The following is a 26,918-nucleotide window of genomic DNA, read 5'->3' on the forward strand; positions in this document are numbered from 1 at the left end:
CTTCGCCACCTCTCTCTTTGCCATGCTCCTCATCTCCTTATACTCATGTCTACTTTCTTCATCTCTTTGACAATCCCACTTCTTCGGCAGCCTCTTCCTCTGTATACTCTTTTGTACTTCCTCATTCCACCACCATGTCTCCTTGTCCTCCTTCCTGTGTCCAGATGTCACACCAAGCACCTTCCTAGCAGTCTCCCTTACTAGCTCTGCTGTAGTTACCCAGCTATTCGGTAACTCTTCATTGCCTCCCAGTGCCTATCTTAACTCTTTCCTGAACTCCACCTCACAATCACCCTTTTTTAACTTCCACCATTTAATCCTTGGCATTGCTTTTACACTCCTCCTCTGCTTCTTGATCACCAACATCATCCTACAGACCACCATTCTATGCTGCTTAACTACACTTTCCCCACTCACCACTTTACAGTTTCCAGTGTCCTTCAGACTGGCCCTCCTACATAGGATATAATCCACCTGTGTGCATCTTATTCCACTCTTGTACGTCACCCTATGCTCCTCCCTCTTCTTAAAATACGTATTCACCACAGCCACGTCCATCCTTTTCGCAAAATCCACAATCATCTGACCTTCTGCATTCCTCTCCTTTACACCATACCTACCCATCACTTCCTCATCCCCTCTATTCACTTCACTTCATTGAAGTCCGCTCCAATCACTAGTCTTTCATCCTTGGGTACACTCACAACCACTTATCCAACTCACTCCAAAATATTTCTTTCTCATCCATCGCACACCCAACTTATGGAGCATATGCACTAACAACATTCATCATTACACCATCAATTTCAAGCTTCATAAACATCACTTTATCAGACACTCTCTTCACCTCTAAAATGCTCTTTGCATACTGTTCTGTTAGGATAACCCCTACCCCATTTCTTCTGCCATCCACACCATGATAGAACAATTTGAACCCGCCTCCTATACACTTGGCCTTATTTCCCTTCCATCTGGTCTCTTGCATGCACAATATATCAACCTTCCTTCTCTCCATCGTATCTGCTAGCTCTCTCCCTATACCAGTCATACTGCCAACATTCAAAGTTCCTGCCCTAAGTACTACACTCCTCACCTTCCTCCTCTCTTCCTGCCTTCAGGCATGCCTTTCCCCTCCTCTTCTTCTTCGGCCAACAGTAGCCCAATTTCCGCCAGCACCCTGTTGGCTAACAGTACTGGTGGCGGTCGTTGTTAACACGGGCCTCGACCGATCTGGTATGTAATTATGGAATTTTTTCCGCATCATTAAACTTGGCAGAGGTTTTACGCCGGATGCCGTTCCTGACGCAACCCTCCCCATTTATCTGGGCTTGGGACCGGCACAAAGAAATGCACTGGCTTGTGCATCCCCAGTGGCTGGGTTACACACACATATATAGATATAGATATAGAGATATAGATATAGAGATATAGATATAGAGATATAGATATAGAGATATAGATATAGAGATATATCTATATATATATATATATATATATATATATATATATATATATAGGCTACCTTCTTTGAACGAATTATGTTTAACCAGATTTTACTTACCTGACCCCACTTCTCCGAATCCGCATTCCACTGAAACCACGGACAAAGCTATAAAAGTTTTAATGCACTGAAATCTCCATACTAACAGAATAAGATAGTATGAAAGAAGCCACAACTGAAGATGCTTCTGCAAACCAGAGTCAAACTGATAGGCACAAATAAGGCTGAGAAAGAATAGACCACTGTACAGCCATAGTCCATTTAAGAACTCGCATAAAGATCCTCACCAGAGGTACAAGAGTGATGGCAGCTGCCATAGACCCAAGAGCTTGGGGTACAAGTCTTCTGATGGAGATCTGTGATGCAGAATAACCTGTACCTGTTTTCTCGGTGTTTGAATGTAGTGAAGAGGTAACAATGCTATCCGATCTGATGTGTCCAGAAGGGCTCCAATGAATTCCAATTGCTGTATCTGTGGCAGACTTGACTTCATCAGGTTTATGATGATGCCCAATGACTGGGATATGTGGAACAAATAATCCCTGGCTCAGATGAGTTGATGCCTGCCTGGGGCAGTTAGAAGCCAGTTGCCCAACTATGGAAACACTTGGAACCCTTGGAGTCTCAGATAAGCTGTGACTACTGCCATGCATTTGGTAAACACCCTGGGGGTTGTGGTGAATCCAATAGGCAGAGCCCTGAAATGGTAATGACTGGTTCCCAGCCTGAAGTGCAGATGACTCCTGGAGTGTCTATTTTGATGTGATAGTATGCATTCTTTAAGACTATCGAGCACACACAATCATCCTTCTGCAATAGCAGTAGAATGGACTGAACTGTAACCATCCAGAACTTTGCTTTTTTTACATACAGATTTAGATTACTTGGGTCCAGAATAGGTCTCAGATCCCTGGTTTTCTTTGACTCTATAAAGAAGTGGGATTAAGTTCAGAATCCTCTCTGTTCAGCGTGGACCTCTTGGATAGCTCTTTTTTGGAGCAGATTTTCAGCCTCTACTGCTGCACATTCCCTCTGACTGGCTGGAATGTCAGCGAGTTTCTTTCACTTTTCTGGGGCTGACAGGCAAACGGGGCTGTACTATCCTCTGGATATTATGCAGAGCACCCAGGCTTTTCTTGAGAGTTTGGTCCAGGCACCCAGGTGCAGTGAAAAACAACCCCTAACTGCATTCAGACTAGAGCAGTCGGGCAGCTCTTCAGGGGAGCTGACAGGACTGGTCAGAGAATGGTTCCCGGAAGCCTTGACCCTCCAGAGCCCCTCTACCTCTGGGGCGGTGTCTCCCATTGAAACATCCCCCTCTGCCTCTGGAGAAAGATTCCACGTGTTTTTCCTGGGAAGGCCCTTGGGACTTATGGAACCAAGTTTTTTCTAACACCTTGCTGATTTCTTGAAGGTACGCTGAAGGGTAGAAAACCTGACCCCGACAGCAGACAAGAGTCTTCGCTTTTTCTTCACTGTGGCTTAGGGTCTCTGACTGATGGCCCGAACAAAGAAGAGCCATCAAAAGTGGTGTTAAAGGACTCCTTGAAAGGGTCCACAAAATCCAAGCCTCATCCAGGCATGCCTTCCAATCGCAATGCCCGAAACAGCTGCTCGTGAGGCACCCTCTGTAGCATGGGAGATAAGCCTCATGAAGATCTAGAGAGGGAAGAAAGAGCTGCTAGTCGGGAAGATACTAAGTCCTCAGCTGACATGGTCTCGACTAGAGAGTCAAAAAGTTCCTTGACCAGATCTGTCTGCAACCTAGAAAAAAGTGTGCCATATAGTTCATTCCTCTCGGCGAGAAGATGGCCAAGGTGTAAATGTGCTTACCGAATCTGTCCACTGCTCTGGACTCCCTGTTTGGCAGATGGGCAGAGGAGCTCTACAAGTATGTCTCCACTAGGGTGTGGGGGACTGGGGGTCCACCTAAGTAGTAGACCTGCCTGTCCTGAAAGACGCCGAAAACACAAACTCCTCCAGAGAAGGAGTTTGGCTGAACCAACCACCTTTTTGCCTCAGGATCTCTAAAATGACTCCAAAGGGGATGTCTTCCGGTGGCAATCTTAGAGATCTTACTTTGTCAAAATCAGTGTCCTCAGCGATGGACTACAATGGAGAGTCTATGCGCCTCCTCTAGCACAACTTCTTAAGAGAAACCTCCTCTACGGGGTGTTCAGGGAAGGTCTTGAAAGAAAAAGGAGCTTTTCTTCAAGGGAAGCGTTTGCAGATTTCTTGGGACAGGCCGAACCTGGGCAGGCATATAAACTCAATTCTCCAAAGGATGACCACAGGAAGGATCATATCTCAAGGAGGTCAAGTCTTTATGAGAACAGAAAACCCTCTCCAAAACCTGGAATGTTGACAGACCCAGAGAATCCCTCCTAGACTCCCCCGGAGCCAAAGCAACACAGGAAGAAAAGGCAGGACCTCCTGATCCATGGCTCCAAGGCAGGCTCAGAACCAGGCTGTCAAATGCAGAAGCTCTGAGAGGAAGGGATGGCTCCAATACAGTCTAAGCCAAATCCCTCCCTCTGGATCCAAAGATGACCTCCGGGATCCGAGATGCACTCTGATCCAATGATATCGGAGCAGAGGTGGTCAAGTTGACTGTCTGGGTGGAGGAAGAAAACCTCTTCAGATGTGACACCAACTTGCCTGGGTGGCCTGGAACTCCAATTCTGAAGATCGGATTGGAAGAGCAGACTGCACTGTAATAGCACTCACGGATCGCAGAGGGGATCGAGTGGACAATATCCCCATCCGGATCTCAGTCTTGAGTATCTTTCCTTACCATTCTGTCCATGTCAGTTTCCAAAAGGCTCCTAGAAGGCCTCGGGAAATCCACAGATCCTGGTTGGGAATGTCTGCTCAGAGTTCGAAGTATCTTGAACTGTACCATAGGGGATACAGACGTAATGGTAAACTCTGGGGTCCGGCTGTGAGCTCTTGGATCAGAGGGGCTTTCGATCTGAGGAACACCTTGGATCCATCAGTGCAGAAAGAGGCCTCAAATCAGACTATGTCAGATCCGAATGTTTAGACATTTTGATGAGCTGGTCCGCCAAAGCCGTGATGGACTTGTGAGAACACTGCTTGAAATCAGTGGACACCACTGTACTCAAAAGGAATTTGAGCCCCTGGAAAGGAAGAATCTGAAGCAGGTAGTAGGCCCTTGACAATCCGCTTGGTTTTGCTATCAGCGATTGCTCTAGGATTAAACCCCTTGCAAATCTGGCAAGTTGACCTACACACCTGCTACTCATGTCACACTAGACTTGTGTCCACATTCTGAGCAGCGTTTAAATCCTGTAGGCTTTCTGACATTACATACAAAACAACAGTGCACCTGTAAATAACAACAAGGAAAAAGCACAGAAACAAAGACCTAGACTGCACCTCTACAGAGAAAAAAGAACTACTGTCTATAACCACCCAGCAACTAAGAGGAAAGTCTTGTCACACTTTTTTTTTTTTTTTTTTTACAGGCCTAAGCTGAAGGGAAATAAAGGAGAGAGAGAGAGAATGCAAGGCTTGAAAAGGGAGCTGGCAGAGAAGGAAAGACTAAGTCCTGATGCCTGTGAAAACTGCAGGTAGGAGAGAAGGAGCAAAGATAGAAGCTATAATAAATACCAACAAAAAAAAACTTAGCTGAAAGCTTTGAGAAATCTCTCTCGGCTCAAGACTGTGAAAAAAACACATCTGTCCCTGCTGGCAGCAAACAAGAGATCCAAAATTGTGAAAATGCGGCAGTGTCATATCAGATCTGTAACCCATCTGTGAGGCAGAATGAAGGGGACATTAGGTGGGGTTCCTTTTAGAACGACGAAAACACATTTTGTCGAATGCGTTTTCATTGACACAAACAGCAAACGGGCAAAACAGCAAAGCGGCTGTTAAGCGAATTCTTTCCCTGGGAAAAAGTCGCTTGACCGCTTTGTTACTTTGGCCTGTTCTGCACTGTAGTCTGGTCTCAAGAGATTCCCTTATCTGGCATAGCTCCCGAACGTAAATGTGCAACAGTTACTGAACTTAGGGTTAGGGTGCGGGTTAAGGTAAGTGCATATGTTTTAAACGGTTTACTTTGCATATGTGTTTTAACCTGTTTACTTGGGGGGGGTAGAATTAGGGTTAAGGCAAGTGTATATGTGTTTGGAAATGTTTGCCGTTTTTTTTTTTTTGGAACAGCGATTTCTTTCCCTAGGAAAGAAATCGCTGTTCTGAGGTGTTAACATTTTCAGCTTTCGCTGCAATAGGGTCGATGAAACATCGTTCGCTGTTTTAAGCATTCGATGTTGGAATATAGACCCCCATTAGGTGCACTACTTACCAATTTTGGCTTAAAAAAAAAACACTACCTTTAACTATCTATGGTAAAGAAGTCCAAACAATAAAAGGTCTAATGACAGTGTGCCCTTAAGACAGGGCCCACAGCTTCTAGTTTTGCACTTTTTCATTTTAAGAACCGAATACATGGTGATGTTTCAAAGACAGCCAAAGCTATAAAACATTCTTAATGCATTGAAATCTCCATACTAACAGCCTCATAAAAACAGGCTTGATATATTCTTTTAGATAAAGGATTAGCATAGATAAGGGAGGCAACAATGAAAAAGATCTGAACTCAACAGTGCACATAGCCCCTTAAAAGCAGGCTACAAAGCAATGATCTAAAACCATGGACAGCATATTAATCAACAAAAAATGATTTTTCAAAAGCAGAATAATAATAATCTACACCTAGCAACAATAGAGAACATACAGTTTGTCAATGTCTATGCAGGAAAAGATAACTTGAATTTAGACATTTATTATGGACAGCCAAACTGATAGCTTCCAGGAAATTACACATATTGGACTACATAATCGTCATGTAAAAATGATTTAAATATTGTAAACTCAAGGATTAAACAGGGGCCAGAGTATTTGTTGTCCATTGGCTAGTAGTAACTAAAAGAAACCCATCACTCCTTGTGACCCACATGCAAATTAGGTGAAATTTTTCATCAAATGGAATTTACACACTTCCTTCAGTCAGTATACCCATATTTTCTAGCCAGTTGAAAAGTACAGCTTTGTACCTACCATAAATGCAGATGTTTGAGGATCTACATTGCTGCAGTCATAACCTGTGGGTAGTCCGCTGTCCTCGATTGGCCCGAATACCAAAGAGCTGGGCTGGCGTCGGTCATTGTCGCCTAGAGCTGACGTCAGTACGTCGTAGTACATAAGCGCATGACCGACGCCATATCCTCAGTCTTTCTTGCCCCAGATGTCAGAAGACCTAAGAATGAAAGAAGGCCAGAGCCAAAATAGTAAACGCCCAACAACTACCAGTGTGGAAACAAAGATAGTCCCAAAATAAAAAACACAGCAACCACAAACTATAGAGGGGAAGGAGGGAGGGATAATTGGACTGCAGCAATGTAGATCCTCGAACATCTACATTTATGGTAGGTACAAAACTGTACTATGTTCTTCGTCTCACATTGCTGCAGTCATAACCTGTGGGTAGAATCCCAAAGCAAAGGAAAAGGGAGGCTGGCAAACTAAATAGCATTAGGAGCTGCTAACATGCCCTGTAAAACTGCAGTGGCAAACCCAGCCCTGGACTTGGAATAAAGAGGGAGATGGTAATGCTTAGTAAAAGTGTGCACTGAACTCCAAGTAGCTGCCTCCAAAATATCCTTAGTAGCTACACCCCTCAAAAAAGCAGTAGATGTGGCAGTAGCCCTAGTAGAATGAGGCCTGATCCCAGCAGGAACATTCTTCCCATGATGAGAATAACAAAAAGCAATACATTGACCAATCCACTTTGAAATAGTCTGCTTTGAAACAGCTTTCCCTTGTGAACCCAAAGCAAAAGAAACAAATAACTGTTGAGTCTGTCTGAACTCCTTAGTTCTGCTCAAATAGTAACGTAACTGCCTGTGGATATCCAAAAAATGCAAGACTTTTTCCCCCCTATTTTGGGGATCAGCATAAAAGGTAGGCAAATGAATAGACTGGTTCAGGGCCACATTAGAAATCACTTTAGGCATAAAAGTAGGGTTAGTTCGCAAAAACTCTATCCTTATGAAATATCAGAAAGGGTTCAACTGCCATGAGTGCCTGCAATTCAGATACCCTCCTAGCAGAAGTAATGGCCAACAAAAAAGCAGTCTTCCAAGACAAAAACTTCAATTCAGACGTAGCTGCAGGTTCAAAAGGAGGTAAAGTAAGCTTCTCCAACACAAAATTGAGATCCCAGGAAGGAGTAGGAGCTCTACGTGGGGGTCTTATATTCTTTGCCCCTCTAAGAAATTGTTTGAACAAAGGGTGAGAAAATAAAGGAGGGTCACAATCATAGTGAGCAGAAATGGCTGCAGCATGAACCTTCACAGAAGAGAATGACAAACCCTTGTCCAGTAATTCAGTAAGGTACTGTAGTGCAAAACTCAAATTAGGCACTGAAACATCAAAGCCCTTTGCTGTGCTCCAAAGAAAAAATCTCTTCCATTTATCAGCATAAACTTTTCTAGTACTAGGCCGCCTAGCTTCCAAAATGACATCTAAAACCTGTTGAGGAAGCTGAGACCCCACCAGCTCCATCACCGAATACGCCAAGCTGTCAGATGCAGGGACTGCACCCGAACGTTGAGAAAATGATTGTTTGACTGGGATAACAAATGAGGAACCTGTGGCAGAAGCCAAGGAGGCTCCCGAATTAAACTCCTCAGCAGAGGATACCAATGTTGACTTGGCCAATCTGGTGCTATTAGAATCATGCAAGGCTTGTCCCGCCTGACTTTCAAGAGGACCTTGGGAAGAAGAGGCAGAGGAGGAAAAGCATAAACGTGAAGGTTGTTCCAACGGAAAGATAGAGCATCCACTTTCCAAGCATTTGGGTGGAACATCTTTGTGCAAAATTTTGGCAGTTGAAAATTCAGTGGAGAAGCGAACAGATCTATGTCTGGAGTTCCCCAAGCCACGGTCAATTGTTTGAATACCTGAGGACCCAGTTTCCACTCGTGGGGATCCACAATGTGCCTGCTCAATACATCTGCTAGGGAGTTCTGTGCTCCTGGCAGAAACCGTGCTTGAAGATTGATTTGCAAACTCAGAGCAGTTTCCCACAAAACCATTGCTTGTCTGCAAAGAGGGTAGGAATGGGTTCCCCCCTGCTTGTTGATGTACCACATGACTGTTGTGTTGTCTGTTTGAATTAACACCTGTCCCGGCTGAAGTAGATCCTTGAAGGCCATCAAAGCAAATTGGACTGCTAACATCTCCTTCATGTTGATATGCAAATGTAGTAGATTGGGAGGCCACATGTCTTGAATCCATTTCCCATTGAAGTGCGCTCCCCAAGCCAAGTCCGAGGCATCCGTCGTTAGAATCTGACTCGCCTCTGGTCGGGTCACAGAGTCCCTTGTTTAGGTGACATTCCTGAGCCCACCACAAGAATTCCTTCTGGATGCAAGGTATAATCCGAATGACAGTGTCCAAACCGTGGCAGTGTTGAGTCCACACACTTTTGAGATACCATTGTAGCTTCCTCATATGCAGTTTGGCATTGGAAAGTACTAGAATGCAAGATGCCATGAACCCCAAGGCTTGAAGGACTGTCCTTGCAGTCAGCCTGGACATTACTGATAACTGTTGGAAGTATAGATGAAGAGTTCTTTGTCCGGGGTCAGAAAAGCCATCTGAGAAGCTGTATTCAGTCTCACACCCAGAAAGCACATGTCTTGAGAGGGCACTAGACTGGACTTTATTTCGTTCACAGAATACCCTAGGCACCTGAAAACTGTCATTACATACTGGAGGTGTTGTAGTAACTTGTCTTTGTTTTGAGCAAGAATCAGGCAATCGTCCAGATAAGGATAAATTTGTATTCCTCTCTGTCTGAAAAAAGCAATTACAGGAGCCAGAACTTTTGTGAATACTCTGGGTGCAGTAGATAAGCCAAAGGGCAATGCAGAGCACTGATAATGAGAAGTACCAGCCCGAAATCTCAGGAATCTCCTGCAGCTGGGCCTGATAGGGATATGAAGATAGGCCTCTTTGAGATCCAGGGTTACCATCCAGTGATCTTTGCCCAGCATAGGCAGAAGTTGTTGTAATGTTAACATCTTGAACTTTGGAATGTCTAGGTAGGTATTGAGAATGGACAAATCCAGAATTGGCCTCCAAGTGTTTCCTTTCTTTGGCACTAGGAATAGACGGGAATAAAAACCTAGGCCTACTTCTGACGGAGGGACCACCTGAATTGCCCCCATCTGTAAAAGTAAAGAAATTTGCACCTGAGCCTCCATCCTTTGCTGAGGAGGCACATCCGGCATGCCTTTGAAAGGAGGAAAAGTGTGAAAATAAAACTTGTAGCCGTGATTTATTATATCCAACACCCATTTGTCCTGGGTGACCAAATGCCAGTTTTGTTTGAAAAGTCCCAACTTTCCCCCTAGAGGAGCTGCCAGTAGAGAAGGGTCTGGCAGCGGAAGATACAGGTCATTGGGACTGTTTACGAAAAGGCTGACCCCTGCCCTCACCAGAAGACTGTGCAGGAGAACTCCAAGTCCTAGGTCTGAAAGAACCCTGAGCGTGAGCTCTGCCTCTACCACGCCTAGACCTGCCCTTAGACTGATAATCTGAAGAAGGAAAAGACCATCTTCTAGCAGGCCAATTCCTGCTAAACTTAGGGGGCTGCACCTGCATAAAATCTTTGACCGTCTGCATAGACTTAGCCTTATCTTCCATCTTTTTCAAAACCGATTCCACAGAAGGACCAAACAGAACTTCGGATTGAAGAGGAGCATCCAAAATCCGAGCCTTAACATGCTCTGACAAATTTTGATCCCTAAGCCAGGCATGTCTACGAATAACTGAACCTGTAGCAGCCACCCTGGATGCAGCCTGAAGAGCATCGAAACCACACTGCAAAGAATGCTTGCCAACTTGATCTGATGCATGAACCAACTCCTGAAGCTCCTTACACTCTATACCCTCAGATAAAGCATCCACCTTAGATTGCAGTTGGCCTAACAAAAAATTCTGATACTTCAGCATATGAAATTGGCAATTCAAAGCCCTCATAGCTAACGTAGAGGAGGTGTACACTTTTTTCCCCCCATCTATCTAAAGCCCTAGAATCTTTATCCAAAGGAACTGGATTCTTAGCCACAGAAGCCCTGATACCCTTCGGACCTTGAGTAATAGTTTCCGGATCAGCTCTAGGACTCTTGTACAAATAAACACAAAAAAGGAAAAAGCGCACCAAAGTAACCGCACTTTATTAGGTCTCCAAAGAAAGCCACAAATAATCCAACCAGGTATAGCCACAAGTAGTCCAACCAGATATAAACGCTTTAAAAACATACAACGCGTTTTCGTCCACTAAACAGTGAGACTTCATCAGACAATTTAATAAAACTTAATTGATCTTTATATAATGAAATTTAAAATCAACTGACCATTAAAAAACTTTTGCATTCCGGCTAAGCCAATGAAAGTAGTGGGGCTCATTAGAAAGAGAGGATAAAAGTAGATAATGTTAAAACATTTTCAAATAACAAACTTTAAACACAATAAATCATACTGTTCATAAATAAATTAATAATTTAATAATTTAAACGCATAATAAATAAGTAAAATATTGTAAAAACTACAGTGAATACATAAGATGAGGTATGTATATTTAGATAATGTTGTTTTGGTAAGGGACTGTGTTTGATGCAATGGCACCACCTACTGTTCTTTGTGAGTTGTTACATGTATAGTTTATATTTTTCCTGCCCTTAGTTTTAGTACAGGGGATAAAGAAATGCATTCATTAAGGCCAGGCTGTTTCGTGGCTTCTAATAAGATTTGCCACCATAGTTCTTTGAACTCAAGCCATTCTTCCCATGGGCCACCTCTCATTTGTTTGTTCACCTGCTCCAACACAAAAAAGGAAAATTTGGACTCTTTACAGACTTTAGTGTGTTTGTATAATGCGTTCGTTTCTTTTTTCTTGAGTATTTCATACAGGTGTTCATATATTCTTCTTTTCAATATCCTTTCTGTTTTTCCAACGTAGAATGAGTTGCAGTTGGAGCACAAAGCCATATATACTACACCCTGGGATTGACAATTGTCCTGTGCTGTGTATATTTATGCCTCTAGCTTCTAGAAATATCTCTTTTTTTGTTAGAGATATATCGGCACTGTTTACAGCGTCCACATTGATAAGTGCCATTGTTGATGTTTCTTGTACCTGTCTTGTTAGTATCATAAATTTTGTTGTTTTCTAACAATTTTTTAATGCTGTGTGCATTCTTGTAAACTGTTTTTGGAATCCTTTCCTTTATATTCGGAATATCCAAAAAGGTAATAAATTTGTCCCATTCTGTTTGGAATATTCTTCTTACCTTAGAATTGAATAGGTTGAATTCTAGAACTAGGGCTGATTGGTATTCAAATACTTCTTCTTTGTTGTTCTTGTTAGTGGTAGAGGGATTCCCAGGAGTGTCGGTTGTTGAAATAGAATCTGTAGTATTGATCATACTACCCTTTATAGGTTTAAATTTTGTTAGTCTGTTTTCCTCTACCTCTTTTCTTATATCCTTAATGAAGTCAGGTGGATATCCTCTAGCACAAAACATGCCTTCCAAGGTGTTGCATTCAAAAAGAAAGTCTTCATCTCTGCTGGTCATGCGACACCCTCTGACAAATTGTCCCTTGACAATGTTCCTTTTGCAATGTGGAGGGTGTGCACTGTTGAAGTGTAAAAAAAGAGTTGCAAAAGGTGCTTTTCCTAAAAACGTTGGTTTCCAGGACTCTCTTGTTTTCATCCTTGTACACTTCAATGTCCAAATATTGCAACCTGTCGGTTGATGTTGAGTGCGTAAACCTCAGGAAGTTGGTGGTGTTATTGATGTACTCAAGAAATTCATTTAATTTCTCATAGCCTCCTATCCAGAATATTGCAATGTCATCCAGGTAGCGTCTGTATAAAGACCAGTATTTTTGATATTCTGAATTCAGGATGAAGTTGGACTCCCATCCTGCCAGTACAATGTTGGCATAGGTGGGTGCGCATGCCGCACCCATTGCTACCCCTTTAAGTTGTTGGTAATATTCTCCATTGAATGTAATGAAATTGTACTTCAGTACTGTGTCTGTAAGTTCTACTATAGCTACCTTTTCTGCATGTGTAAGGATCTTGTCCAGAAAAATCATTTCTTCAAATATTCTCATCCCTTCTAGGTGTGGAATGCAGGTGAAGAGGTCAACCACGTCTATTGTTACAAAAATGAGGTTCTCTGTCAAAAGGTCCTTTGTGATATTTCTTAACAGATCCCATGAATCTTTCAAGATGTGTTTGTTATTATTGCAGATATGTTTGGTCTTGAGATCCACGTATTTAGCCATGGGAAGTGTTTTAGAATTGTCAGCTGACACTATAGGTCTTAGTGGGGGGTCATAAACATTCTTGTGCACTTTTGGTATGCCGAAGATTATTGGAATCTTGGGTTTCCTTACATACAAAAAGTTGTACAGTTTGCTATCAATGGTTCCCTCCATGATCAAATTGTCCAGGACCATGTCGATTCTTTGATATGCCACATTCACCTCGTTGATGGATACGCTTCTATATTTGCTTTCCTCCCTAAGGATGCTGTTCATTTTACTCTCGTAGATGATAATATCCATAATGACAGCTCCCCCTCCCTTGTCTGGCTTCATAATTCTTATTTGTGTGTTATTTCTTAAGTCGTTCAAAGTTTCAAGTTCTTTTTCTGTCAGGTTTTGTTGTTTGTTGTATACTTTGAATTCCTTTCTGATTTCATTTTCCAGAACTATGTCCAGATTCTTGATTTGAGGGTGAAGTGGGGGGTTGTAGGTGCTCCTCCTAGTTAGGGCAGAATGTTGATGTTCAGAATTCAATGTTAGAGGGGGGAGTATGGCTTGTAAATTGACCTTTCTAAGAAATAGCTTCATGTCTATAATGGTTTGTACCAAATCCCCTCGAGTACTGGGAATGTACTTAAACCCTTTACTAAGTAGGTCAAAATGTGCTCTTTTAATAGCAATATTACTGAAGTTGTATATTGAGAAATTCTTGAGGGAATGTGTGGTGCCTGTTTGTAGAATCTCATCCTCTTTGTCAATAACAAGAGAGTCATGATATACTGATGTGGGGGTGTCATTGGGAGTGGGGGTATGGGTAGTATTGATTAGGTCTCAAAAGAACCAACCGCACTTATTAGGTCTCCAAAAGAAAGCTACTGGCCAATCCAACCAGGTATAGCCACAAGTAGTCCAACCAGATATAAACGCTTTAAAACATACAACGCGTCATTGATCCACTAAACAGTGAGACTTCATCAGACAATTTAATAAAACTTAATTGATCTTTATATAATGAAATTTAAAATCAACTGACCATTAAAAAACTTTTGCATTCTGGCTAAGCCAATGAAAGTAGTGGGGCTCATTAGAAAGAGAGGATAAAAGTAGATAATGTTAAAACATTTTCAAATAACAAACTTTAAACACAATAAATCATACTGTTCATAAATAAATTAATAATTTAATAATTTAAACGCATAATAAATAAGTAAAATATTGTAAAAACTACAGTGAATACATAAGATGAGGTATGTATATTTAGATAATGTTGTTTTGGTAAGGGACTGTGTTTGATGCAATGGCACCACCTACTGTTCTTTGTGAGTTGTTACATGTATAGTTTATATTTTTCCTGCCCTTAGTTTTAGTACAGGGGATAAAGAAATGCATTCATTAAGGCCAGGCTGTTTCGTGGCTTCTAATAAGATTTGCCACCATAGTTCTTTGAACTCAAGCCATTCTTCCCATGGGCCACCTCTCATTTGTTTGTTCACCTGCTCCAACACAAAAAAGGAAAATTTGGACTCTTTACAGACTTTAGTGTGTTTGTATAAGGCGTTCGTTTCTTTTTTCTTGAGTATTTCATACAGGTGTTCATATATTCTTCTTTTCAATATCCTTTCTGTTTTTCCAACGTAGAATGAGTTGCAGTTGGAGCACAAAGCCATATATACTACACCCTGGGATTGACAATTGTCCTGTGCTGTGTATATTTATGCCTCTAGCTTCTAGAAATATCTCTTTTTTTGTTAGAGATATATCGGCACTGTTTACAGCGTCCACATTGATAAGTGCCATTGTTGATGTTTCTTGTACCTGTCTTGTTAGTATCATAAATTTTGTTGTTTTCTAACAATTTTTTAATGCTGTGTGCATTCTTGTAAACTGTTTTTGGAATCCTTTCCTTTATATTCGGAATATCCAAAAAGGTAATAAATTTGTCCCATTCTGTTTGGAATATTCTTCTTACCTTAGAATTGAATAGGTTGAATTCTAGAACTAGGGCTGATTGGTATTCAAATACTTCTTCTTTGTTGTTCTTGTTAGTGGTAGAGGGATTCCCAGGAGTGTCGGTTGTTGAAATAGAATCTGTAGTATTGATCATACTACCCTTTATAGGTTTAAATTTTGTTAGTCTGTTTTCCTCTACCTCTTTTCTTATATCCTTAACGAAGTCAGGTGGATATCCTCTAGCACAAAACATGCCTTCCAAGGTGTTGCATTCAAAAAGAAAGTCTTCATCTCTGCTGGTCATGCGACACCCTCTGACAAATTGTCCCTTGACAATGTTCCTTTTGCAATGTGGAGGGTGTGCACTGTTGAAGTGTAAAAAAGAGTTGCAAAAGGTGCTTTTCCTAAAAACGTTGGTTTCCAGGACTCTCTTATTTTCATCCTTGTACACTTCAATGTCCAAATATTGCAACCTGTCGGTTGATGTTGAGTGCGTAAATCTCAGGAAGTTGGTGGTATTATTGATGTACTCAAGAAATTCATTTAATTTCTCATAACCTCCTGTCCAGAAAATTGCAATATCATCCAGGTAGCGTCTGTATAGAGACCAGTATTTTTGATATTCTGAATTCAGGATGAAGTAGGACTCCCATCCTGCCAGTACAATGTTGGCATAGGTGGGTGCGCATGCCGCACCCATTGCTACCCCTTTAAGTTGTTGGTAATATTCTCCATTGAATGTAATGAAATTGTACTTCAGTACTGTGTCTGTAAGTTCTACTATAGCTACCTTTTCTGCATGTGTAAGGATCTTGTCCAGAAAAATCATTTCTTCAAATATTCTCATCCCTTCTAGGTGTGGAATGCAGGTGAAGAGGTCAACCACGTCTATTGTTACAAAAATGAGGTTCTCTGTCAAAAGGTCCTTTGTGATATTTCTTAACAGATCCCATGAATCTTTCAAGATGTGTTTGTTGTTATTGCAGATATGTTTGGTCTTGAGATCCACGTATTTAGCCATGGGAAGTGTTTTAGAATTGTCAGCTGACACTATAGGTCTTAGTGGGGGGTCATAAACATTTTTGTGCACTTTTGGTATGCCGAAGATTATTGGAATCTTGGGTTTTGGTACATACAAAAAATTGTACAGTTTGCTATCAATGGTTCCCTCCATGATCAAATTGTCCAGGACCATGTCAATTCTTTGATATGCCACATTCACCTCGTTGATGGATACGCTTCTATATTTGCTTTCCTCCCTAAGGATGCTGTTCATTTTACTCTCGTAGATGATAATATCCATAATGACGGCTCCCCCTCCCTTGTCTGGCTTCATAATTCTTATTTGTGTGTTATTTCTTAAGTCGTTCAAAGTTTCAAGTTCTTTTTCTGTCAGGTTTTGTTGTTTGTTGTATACTTTGAATTCCTTTCTGATTTCATTTTCCAGAACTATGTCCAGATTCTTGATTTGAGGGTGAAGTGGGGGGTTGTAGGTGCTCCTCCTAGTTAGGGCAGAATGTTGATGTTCAGAATTCAATGTTAGAGGGGGGAGTATGGCTTGTAAATTGACCTTTCTAAGAAATAGCTTCATGTCTATAATGGTTTGTACCAAATCCCCTCGAGTACTGGGAATGTATTTAAACCCTTTACTAAGTAGGTCAAAATGTGCTCTTTTAATAGCAATATTACTGAAGTTGTATATTGAGAAATTCTTGAGGGAATGTGTGGTGCCTGTTTGTAGAATCTCATCCTCTTTGTCAATAACAAGAGAGTCATGATATACTGATGTGGGGGTGTCATTGGGAGTGGGGGTATGGGTAGTATTGATTAATATCTCCCTCTCCCCCTTCTCCCTCCCCCCCTCCGAAAATTCTGGAAACCCTGTCGGTTTCTATTTTGATAGTATAGTGAATCTTCATTCACTAAAGGTGGAAAGTCAGTATCATAATTACCCCTATCTTGTTCCTCCCTCCAAGTGTCTGTTTGATAGTTGTTTCTTCTCCCTTTGCCCAGCCTAGTTCTGTCGTTGTGTTCGTTTCTATTAGAGGGTGGTTGTGGGTAACTAACATTGTTCTGATAGTCCTCTATATCCCTCTTGAGTTTGTTTATTTTTCTTTGTTCTAACGTTTTGCATTTCATATCAATGTCAGAACTTACACTGTAATATTTGTCCCTTTCTTGTTTAATCTCAAAAAACAAGTCATGTTTAATAAAATTATCTAACAACAAAATTTCTTCTTCTAATACCTCTAACATCTTGTTATTCTCTTTGATAATAAGCCCAAGAATTTCAAGCCCACATTTATTAAAAATGTCAATTAATTCCTTGTGAAACACAGTACCGGCTTCTACGTTGTTGGGGTACTTCCATACCCTGAGCCCTTTTGGTACAATTTTGCGTTTAATACATTCAGTTAGGTAACAGTTTTCAATACCCAGTATGTTGTACTTGTGCATTAGTTTAGACAATTTTTCTATTTGTACACCATAAGAATCACCATCCTGTGGTGACTCGTCCTCTTTAGTTTCAAAATTAAGCAAATGAGGACGTTTCAACCAGTCTGCAATGTTATTACAGTTAATAGAAGTGGAAACAGTACCTGTGGCGTTCTTGCCCAATGTGTTCACTTTACGAACACTAACATTGTTTGTAACCCCTGTGTGTAAAATCCTATCCGGTGCTGTTGCAGTTCCAAGTAGCATCGGAGTGATGGCAGGATTGAAGGTGCCACCATTCGGTTCAGCCTCTTCGGACGACGAGGAGCTAGAATCCCGGTTGTGCCTTTTTCTCTTCTGTTTTGCACCTCCAAACCTTTCGGTCCCTTCCGGGATGCTTCCTACGTCGATAGATTTCCTGCTTACTAGCGTGGTGCACAGTGGGGTTAATAGTTCAATCAGCTCCGTGAGCTGCCCGATAAGTTTTCTTGCCTGTCCCACTTCCTCGCGATTACTAGATGATGAGCTGCTTTCCATTGCGAGGCACCGAAACTGAGAACTCCCAAACAGGTGCCAAGCTATGAATTAAAACCAGTAAACACAAAAAAGGAAAAAGCGCACCAAAGTAACCGCACTTTATTAGGTCTCCAAAGAAAGCCACAAATAATCCAACCAGGTATAGCCACAAGTAGTCCAACCAGATATAAACGCTTTAAAAACATACAACGCGTTTTCGTCCACTAAACAGTGAGACTTCATCAGACAATTTAATAAAACTTAATTGATCTTTATATAATGAAATTTAAAATCAACTGACCATTAAAAAACTTTTGCATTCTGGCTAAGCCAATGAAAGTAGTGGGGCTCATTAGAAAGAGAGGATAAAAGTAGATAATGTTAAAACATTTTCAAATAACAAACTTTAAACACAATGAATCATACTGTTCATAAAAAAATTAATAATTTAATAATTTAAACGCATAATAAATAAGTAAAATATTGTAAAAACTACAGTGAATACATAAGATGAGGTATGTATATTTAGATAATGTTGTTTTGGTAAGGGACTGTGTTTGATGCAATGGCACCACCTACTGTTCTTTGTGAGTTGTTACATGTATAGTTTATATTTTTCCTGCCCTTAGTTTTAGTACAGGGAAGCCCTAGAATCTTTATCCAAAGGAACTGGATTCTTAGCCACAGAAGCCCTGATACCCTTCGGACCTTGAGTAATAGTTTCCGGATCAGCTCTAGGACTCTTGTACAAATACTTATGTGCTTCAGGAACACTATAATATCTGTCCGGTTTAACAGGGGCAGGAGGTAAAGAATCAGGATTAAGGGAAGATTCAGAAAAAACATCCTGAACAACTTCTAAGACAGGAGGAATAGCCAAGGGCCTATGCTGTGGCAGAAACAAAAATTCCCTGAGCCGTTTCCGAGAATCCGAAAAATCCTGACCTTCCCACTTGAAATGCTCCCTCATGGAATGTAAAGTCTCAGAAAAAGAAAAATCCTCTGGAGGAGAAGCAGAAGGACAGGAGTCCTCTGCATCCAAATCCAAATAAGAAGGGAATTCGTGAATTTCCTCAGCTGAGGAATCAGAGTAGTCTGAGGAATGATCCATCCCCTCTAAATCTGCCTCCACCCTAGGTCTCTTCTCCGGGGGGGGGGCATAGAACCCCTGATCAAAGTAATCAAGTCCTCAGCCATTTTTAACATATGCTTTTTAGGAACAGGGGCTGGAGAACTAGAACTATGACCAGGGCCCACATGACAAGGTTTGGCCTTAGCATGAGCTTTAGCCACCGAAGTAGAGGGCCTAATAACCTTCTGTAAAGATGGAACTACAGACACCTGAGAAGCACCTTTAGCCGGGCCTAACTCCTGAGAGGCCAACTCCTGTAAAATTAAAGGTTCCCCATGGAATTCAGCCGAACCCTCAGCGGGATTCACAGGTTCAATCGGAGGCTCCGAAGAACCGGCGTCCGTAACGGACGACTCATCCTGCTTAGACTTCAAAGATTTATCTTTACGCTTTTTAGCGGTAGCGGGCGTCTGAGGATCCGACGGCATGTTATAGTTACACCTTTTACCAAAAACAAGCCTGGCAGCCTGGCACAGTCTAATCTCCGTTTAATGGTGCGCTTGTTAAATCTTGCACAAAAGCGACACCCGACCACGTCGTGCTCCGGCCCTAAGCAAGGAATACACAAATAATGAAAATCCTTATGAGGTATCTGTTTCCCACAAGAAATGCAATTATTAACTTTTTCTGACATCCGGATAACTGAGGCAAGAAAAGACAAAGATTTCCCCAATGGGGTACTTAGCCCAACTTGGTCTTCGGTCTGAAACTCGATAAATGAAAATGTCAGAACGCCGAACGGCACTTGCAAACGCTGCTTCTGCTTCGGACCACGCGGCAAGAAAGACTGAGGATATGGCGTCGGTCATGCGCTTATGTACTACGACGTACTGACGTCAGCTCTAGGCGACAATGACCGACGCCAGCCCAGCTCTTTGGTATTCGGGCCGATCGAGGACAGTGGACTACCCACAGGTTATGACTGCAGCAATGTGAGACGAAGAACATTAAACTTTCTCATTATGGTAAAACTATACGTTTCAACACTTACACTGATTGTTAACATGGATTGTACCGGATCCGACAAAGTTGATTGAACTTGCTTATCCAGACAAAGCTCCTTTTAGAAGAAGCATTACTGGTGAAATATTCTCTGAAACTTGATTAATGTTTGTTTTAACTTAGTTTGCTTACCAAAGGACCTAACACCACCAAGGGCTCAAACACTGTCAAAGCCCTTCTCTGTTCTCAAGCTAATTCCTTTAGAATTCTCTTTTGCACACAGACACTGGCACACTTCGAAGCATGAAGTCCCCCGTCTGTATAAAGTCTAATGCAAAGAAGGTCAGCAGGAAAGTACCCAAACACCAAACAAATAAGAAGCACCCTATATTTACATGGCTGGGTTAATACCCATTTCCCTCCCACCCCCTTCACACACCAGTTTTGAATGACTGTATCAGACTGTTAATTTCCATTGTGGTTACATACTAAACAAAACACATCAATAAAAACTTCTGTGATGTTAAAGTCCCAAACCGCACCCAATGCCCTATAATCAACCACGAAGTGTAAAACCAGGAAAAGTACAGTTGTGTACACCTACCATAAATGTAGATGTTAGAGTGTCTTCACTGTTGCAGTCATGACTGTAGGGTTCTCCCTGCCGGCAGGCAGCCCTCGGTTGGCCAAAATCCCAAAGTCTGGGTCCGGCGTCGGCTGTTAAACCATGCTCCCTGACGTCAGAGCGCCAGGAGTATAAAGCTGACAGCCGACGCCATCTTCTCCAGTTTTTCTTGCCCCAGATGTCAGGAGTCCCAAAATGAAACAAGGTCCCATAAGCTATGCAAATACACCTCAGAAGAATGGTGGACAGAGAAAATGCACAAAAGTAAAAATAAGAGGGGACAGGAGGGTGGGAAACCCAGACTGCAACAGTGAAGACACTCTAACATCTACATTTATGGTAGGTGTACACAACTGTACTATGTTCATTGTGTTTCACTGTTGCAGTCATGACTGTAGGGTAGAATCCCAAAGCTGAAAGAAAGGGAGGAGGTCATAAAGAAGAAGGGGCGGCTAAAAGGCCCTGCAAGACTGCAGAGGCAAAGCCTGCCCTAGACTTAGAGTTGAGAGGTAGATTGTAGTGCTTTGAAAAAGTATGCACTGAATTCCAAGTTGCAGCTTCCAAAATGTCTTTGGTAGGAACTCCCCTGAGGAAGGCCGCAGAAGTGGCAGCAGCTCTGGTGGAATGAGTCCGTATACTCCCTGGGATTTGCTTTCCATGGTGTGAATAACAAAATCTGATTCCATGAGCAATCCATTTAGAAATGGTCTGTTTTGAAATGGCTTTACCTTGGGAGCTAGAAGCATAAGAAACAAACAATTGTTCTGATTTTCTGATGTCCTTGGTTCTGTCCAGGTAAAAACATAATTGTCTGTGTACATCCAAGGAATGTATGATCCTTTCCCCTTTATTTTGAGGAGTGGGGAAAAAAGTTGGCAAGTGGATAGTTTGATTTAAAGCCACTTTGGAAACCACCTTAGGCATGAAGGTAGGATTAGTCCTCAAATATACCCTGTCTTGATGAAAAATAATATAAGGTTCCACAGCCATAAGAGCTTGTAACTCTGAAACTCTCCTGGCAGAGGTTAGGGCTAACAAGATAGCTGTCTTCCAAGATAAAAACTTGATGTCAGAAGAAGCAGCAGGCTCAAAAGGAGGCAAGGTTAGTTTTTCCAAAACATAGTTGAGATCCCAAGCAGGAATGGGAGGAGATCTAGGAGGTCTTAAGTTCTTAGCACCTCTGAGAAACTGTCTCATGAGCTGGTGGGAAAAGATGGGAGGGTCTGTATTATAATGAGCAGAAATAGCAGAAGCATGTATCTTAATGGAAGAAAAGGAGAGACCCTTATGTAAGAGATCTGTCAAATAAAGTAAAATTAAGGAAATGTTAGGAAGAGGAGGATCAGAATCCTGAGCCTGCATCCAGGAACAAAATCTTTTCCATTTTCCTGCATAAGATTTTCTAGTGCTAGGACATCTGGCTTCTAAAATGACATCCATAACCTGCTTGGGTAGAATAGAAGAAATCAAAGGCCCTGGATTAACCAGGCCGCTAGGCTGAGAGTTCTGACATGAGAGTGTAGAACCTGACCCTGATGTTGGGACAGAAGGTTCGGACACTGAGGTAAAACCCAAGGGGGCTCCAGACATAGTTTTATTAGAGTTGGATACCAAAACTGCCAAGGCCAATTTGGAGCCAGCAAGATTATCATCTTGGGCTTGTCCTGTTTTATCTTTAATAAGACCCGTGGAAGAAGAGGAAGAGGTGGAAAGGCATATCCGGAGAGGTTCCTCCAACTGAATGACAGGGCATCCACTTTCCAAGCTTTTCTGTCGAAAGTCCTGGTGCAAAAAATCTGTAGTTGATGATTGAGATGGGATGCAAAGAGGTCTATTTGAGGACATCCCCAAACTTCTGTTATCATCCTTAATATTTTGGTGTCCAGCATCCACTCGTGTGGATCCAAAAGGTTTCTGCTGAGACTGTCTGCCAGGATGTTTTGCTTCCCTGGCAGAAACTGAGCTTGAAGATCCAGATTGCAAGCTAGAGCTGAGTTCCATAGATCCATGGCTAGTCTGCAAAGGGGGTAGGAATGAGATCCCCCTTGCTTGTTTATGTACCACATAACTGTGGTGGTGTCTGTCCGTATTAGTAGTTGTGCTGGTTGTAAAAGATTCCTGAGGGCCAATAGGGCTTCCTGAACAGCTAACATTTCCTGTAAGTTGATATGCAAGTACATCTGATCCTTGGTCCAAAGGCCCTGCAAACAATTGCCCTGAAAATGGGCTCCCCAATCATAATCCGAGGCGTCCGTGGTTAGAATCTGAGAGGCAAGAGGCAGATGGAAGGCTTTCCCTTTGTTTAGAGCACATGCCCTGGACCACCAAAGAAATTCCTTTTGAAGGCAAGGAAGGACTGAGATCAGTATGTCTAAACTGTGGCAATGCTAGGACCATACACTTTTTAGGTACCACTGTATTTTTCCTCATGTGTAGTCTTGCATATGGTATGAGAAGGATGCAGGAGGCCATGTAACCCAAAGCCTGCAGGAATTTCCTTGCAGATAGTTGAGTTAGAGTTGCCAAGGTATTGAAGGTTGAAGCCAGCTGTAATTGTTTTTCGGATGTCAGAAATGCTATCTGGGTTGTGGTGTTCAGAAGTGCACCCAGAAATGTTATCTGTTGTGATGGTGTCAAATTTGACTTTTTTATGTTTACAGAGAATCCCAGGAACTTGAGGAGGTTCTGTACAAATTCTAGATGCTGGAGTAAGACATCCTTGCTGTCTGCCTGAATTAGACAGTCGTCCAGATAAGGGTAAATTTGAATTCCCTTGTGTCTGCAGTAAGCTACTACTGGAGCCAGGCATTTGGTGAAGACCCTGGGCAGCGCAGAGAATTAAAAGTGCCTCGATCCGGCCTTGAACCTGAGGTATTTTCTGCGATCCTGCCTGATGGGAATGTATAAATATGCCTCCTTTAAATCCAAAGTTACCATCCATGCATCTTTGGACATCATTGGAAGTAGCTGCTGTAGAGTAAGCATCTTGAATTTTGGAATCTGCAGGAAGGTGTTCCAAGACCGACAGATCCAGAATGGGTCTCCATGAGTTTTGCTTCCTTGGAACTAGAAAGAGCCTTGAGTAAAAACCTTTTCCCATCTCTGAAAGAGGAACCAGTTCTATGGCATTCATAGCCAAAAGAGCTTCCACCTGATTTAATGCCTCCGTCCATTGATGCTTTGGAAGGTCTGGCCATCCGCTGGGCCTTGGCAAGGTATGAAAATGGAATTTGTAACCTCTTAAAACCGCATCCAAAACCCATTTGTCTTGGGTTATCAGAGTCCAATTTTGATAAAAAATAGAGAGTTTTCCTCCGACAGGGGCTTCCAGGGAAGAAGTTCCTGTAGCCCAACAGAGGGAGTCATTGATTTTGTTTCCTTTGAGATTGTGACCTGCCCTCTCCTCCCCTTTTGGTGGAAGCAGTCAACTGTCTTGGTCTATAAGCAGCTTGTGTTTGAGGCCTTCCTCTGGAGTGTCTATATCTGCCCCTCTGAGGCCTGTCTGAAGTGGGAAAGGACCAATTTTTTGAAGGCCAATTTCTGCTAAATCTAGGTGGCTGTACTTGTAAGAAATCTTTAACTGTTTGCATGGATTTCGCCTTATCCTTCATCTTTTTAATCACCTCTTCAGTTTTTGATCCAAACAAAACATTATGCTGAACCGGAGCATCCAATAATTTAGCCTTTACTTGTTCAGGTAAATTGTGTTCCTTTAGCCATGCATGCCTTCTAATGACTGTACCAGAGGCCGCAGCCCTACAAGAAGCCTCCAAGGCATCAAATCCACAGTGTAAACCATTCTTCCCAACCTGTTCAGTGGCATGCAATAAGTCATGTAATTCCTTATCTGCACAGGCAGAGATGGCAGTAAGCTTTTGTTTTAAGAGAGACAAGAGAAATTGCTGGTATTTAAACATATGAAGCTGACAGTTTAAAGCCCTAATGGACAAAGTAGCAGAAGTGTACACCTTTTTGCCCCATCTTTCCAAGGATGGAGAATCCTTTTCAGTAGGAATGGGATTTTTTGGCAGAAGCGGCCTTAGCTCCCTTAGGACCCTGAGAAATGGTTTCAGGGTCAGCAGAAGGGTTCTTGTATAAAAACTGATGGGAATCAGGAACCCTGTAATATCTATCAGGCTTAACAGGAGCAGGAGGAAAAGAGTCAGGAGTTAAGTTAGCCTCCGAAAAGGCATCATCCACAATATCCAAAATAGGAGGAATAGCCAGGGATCTATGTTGGGGAAGAAGAAGAAAATCCCTCAGTCTTTTCTTGGATTCTGAATACTCCTGTCCTTCCCAGTGGAAATGTTCCCTCATTTCATGCAAAGCTTCCCCAAAAGAGAAATCCTCAGGGGGAAAAGCTGAAGGAATGGATTCTTCAGCATCAGAATCCTCATAAGGAGGGAAAGAATATTCCTGATCAGAAGAAGAAACTGAGGAAACAGAAGCCTGATCAGAGGAATCATAATAAACATCCTGCCTTGGCCTTTTGTCTGGAGGGGGATGTGAACCCCTGATCATAGTAAGTAAATCCTCCGCCATCTTGAGTAACTGTTTCTGTGACTTGGGAGCCGGTTCAGAAGAGGCCTGTGTTGAAGTCTTTGATTTTGAAGGAGTCTTTGCCTTTGCCTTTATTGTTAGCTGAGTAGGCCTGAAAACCCCGTCGGAAGCCGGTACCTGCACAGCGGCTCCGGACCCATCCGAAGGAGCATTGTCCGAAGGTCCTGCAACAGAAATATTTAAAGGCCTGGTTGGCTCCTCATGAGAGTCCGTTTCGGCCATCGGTTCTGAAATGGCCGACGACAGGGGCTGCAAAAGCGCCTCACTGATGACGGCCGAACCTGAAGCTAGCTCCGCTTGTGCGCTATCATCAGATTTGGACCTTGGAAGCCTGTCTTTATTCTTGCAACGTTTGTGAACTCTGGTAGCCGGGACCGTATCCAACGACATTTTGTAGTTAAAGCGTCTACCGACGTAATGAAAAGCAAAATCGTACCTTCACTTAATTGTACGATGATTGAATCTAGCACAAAACCGACAACTAGATATGTCGTGGTCAGGGCCCAAGCAAGGAATATACAATAAGAATGAAAATCCTTATGAGGTATTTGCTTCCCACATGAAATACAATTATTAACTTTTTCTGACATCGGAGTGGAGCAAGAAAAAAGTTTCCCCAACGGGGTACTTAGCTTTGTGGAGAAGAAAGTCTTCGGACCGAAGTATAAAGAAAAATTCGTCAGGAGTCAGCCGACCGGCACTTGCGAACTGCTATCACCGCACGGCAAGAAAGACTGGAGAAGATGGCGTCGGCTGTCAGCTTTATACTCCTGGCACTCTGACATCAGGGAGCATGGTTGAACAGCCGACGCCGGACCCAGACTTTGGGATTCTGGCCGACCGAGGGCTGCCTGCCGGCAGGAAGAACCCTACAGTCATGACTGCAACAGTGAAACACGATGAACATCTAGGACAAATCACCATGGGATTCACTGACTTCCTTTCACCTTTTATTGTCACATAAATGGATAGCATTCGTAACTGTTTCCCAGCTGATTTCCATGATTTTCCAAAAGGTTTTGCAGTTAAGTTACACTAAGTGTAACCTGAATACCCCTATAAATTCATCACAGAAGCTTTATAAATCTACAGTTCTGTATCAAGAAAAAAAAAAAACAAAATTGACAGTCAATTACCATATACAAGTCTATTTTCTGAAAGGTAAAATGTAATGGCACGTGGCCTGCCATCTTCTTTTTCCTCCTCTTCAGGGATGGCCATCAATTTACTCAACGGAGGGCGTCTTATTTTAAAATAAAATACATGCACATTTAAATGTTAAATATGCATATTAAAATTACAAACATTTTAACTGGTATAACTACTTATTTAATTACTTAACCTAAGTGTGTGTGTGTGTGTGTGTGTGTGTGTGTGTGTGTGTGTGTGTGTCTGTGTGTGTGTGCACGTGCCAGTGTGTCTGTGCATGTTAAGTTCTACATAAAGAAAAAAATATGTGAAACCAATAGCAAAAAGTTAATTACCATGCATGGTATTATTATGCTCGATTTCTGCAACAGCAGAATGATCTCTCGCTAGGATTCCTCGGAGTCCTTCTTCCGTGAATGATGCTGTAGTATTGAAAAAAAATACAAATCCAGAATGCACATACTACATTAAAAACAATGCAAGACTTCTAGCTATTCATTCCATTACTTTAGCTCATCATTTTTTTCTCCCCTTTTTGTCCCTGGTGAATGGTTAGTGTTTCCACTTTGTAGTATACTAAAGCTACTACATAAAACGTTAACTATATTATCTTATGCTGCTCCCAACTATAATATGTTTTCTTCACCACTGTCTGCCACTTGGCCTGGTTTGTGGCTGGATGAGGTCCTGGATCATTTACCCAGGTAAACTAAATAAAAAGTAAACAAATGCAT

This window comes from Protopterus annectens, chromosome 2.part0 (assembly GCF_019279795.1).
Source record: "Protopterus annectens isolate FY-2018-M chromosome 2.part0, PAN1.0, whole genome shotgun sequence".
Classification (NCBI taxonomy): Eukaryota; Metazoa; Chordata; order Ceratodontiformes; family Protopteridae; genus Protopterus; species Protopterus annectens.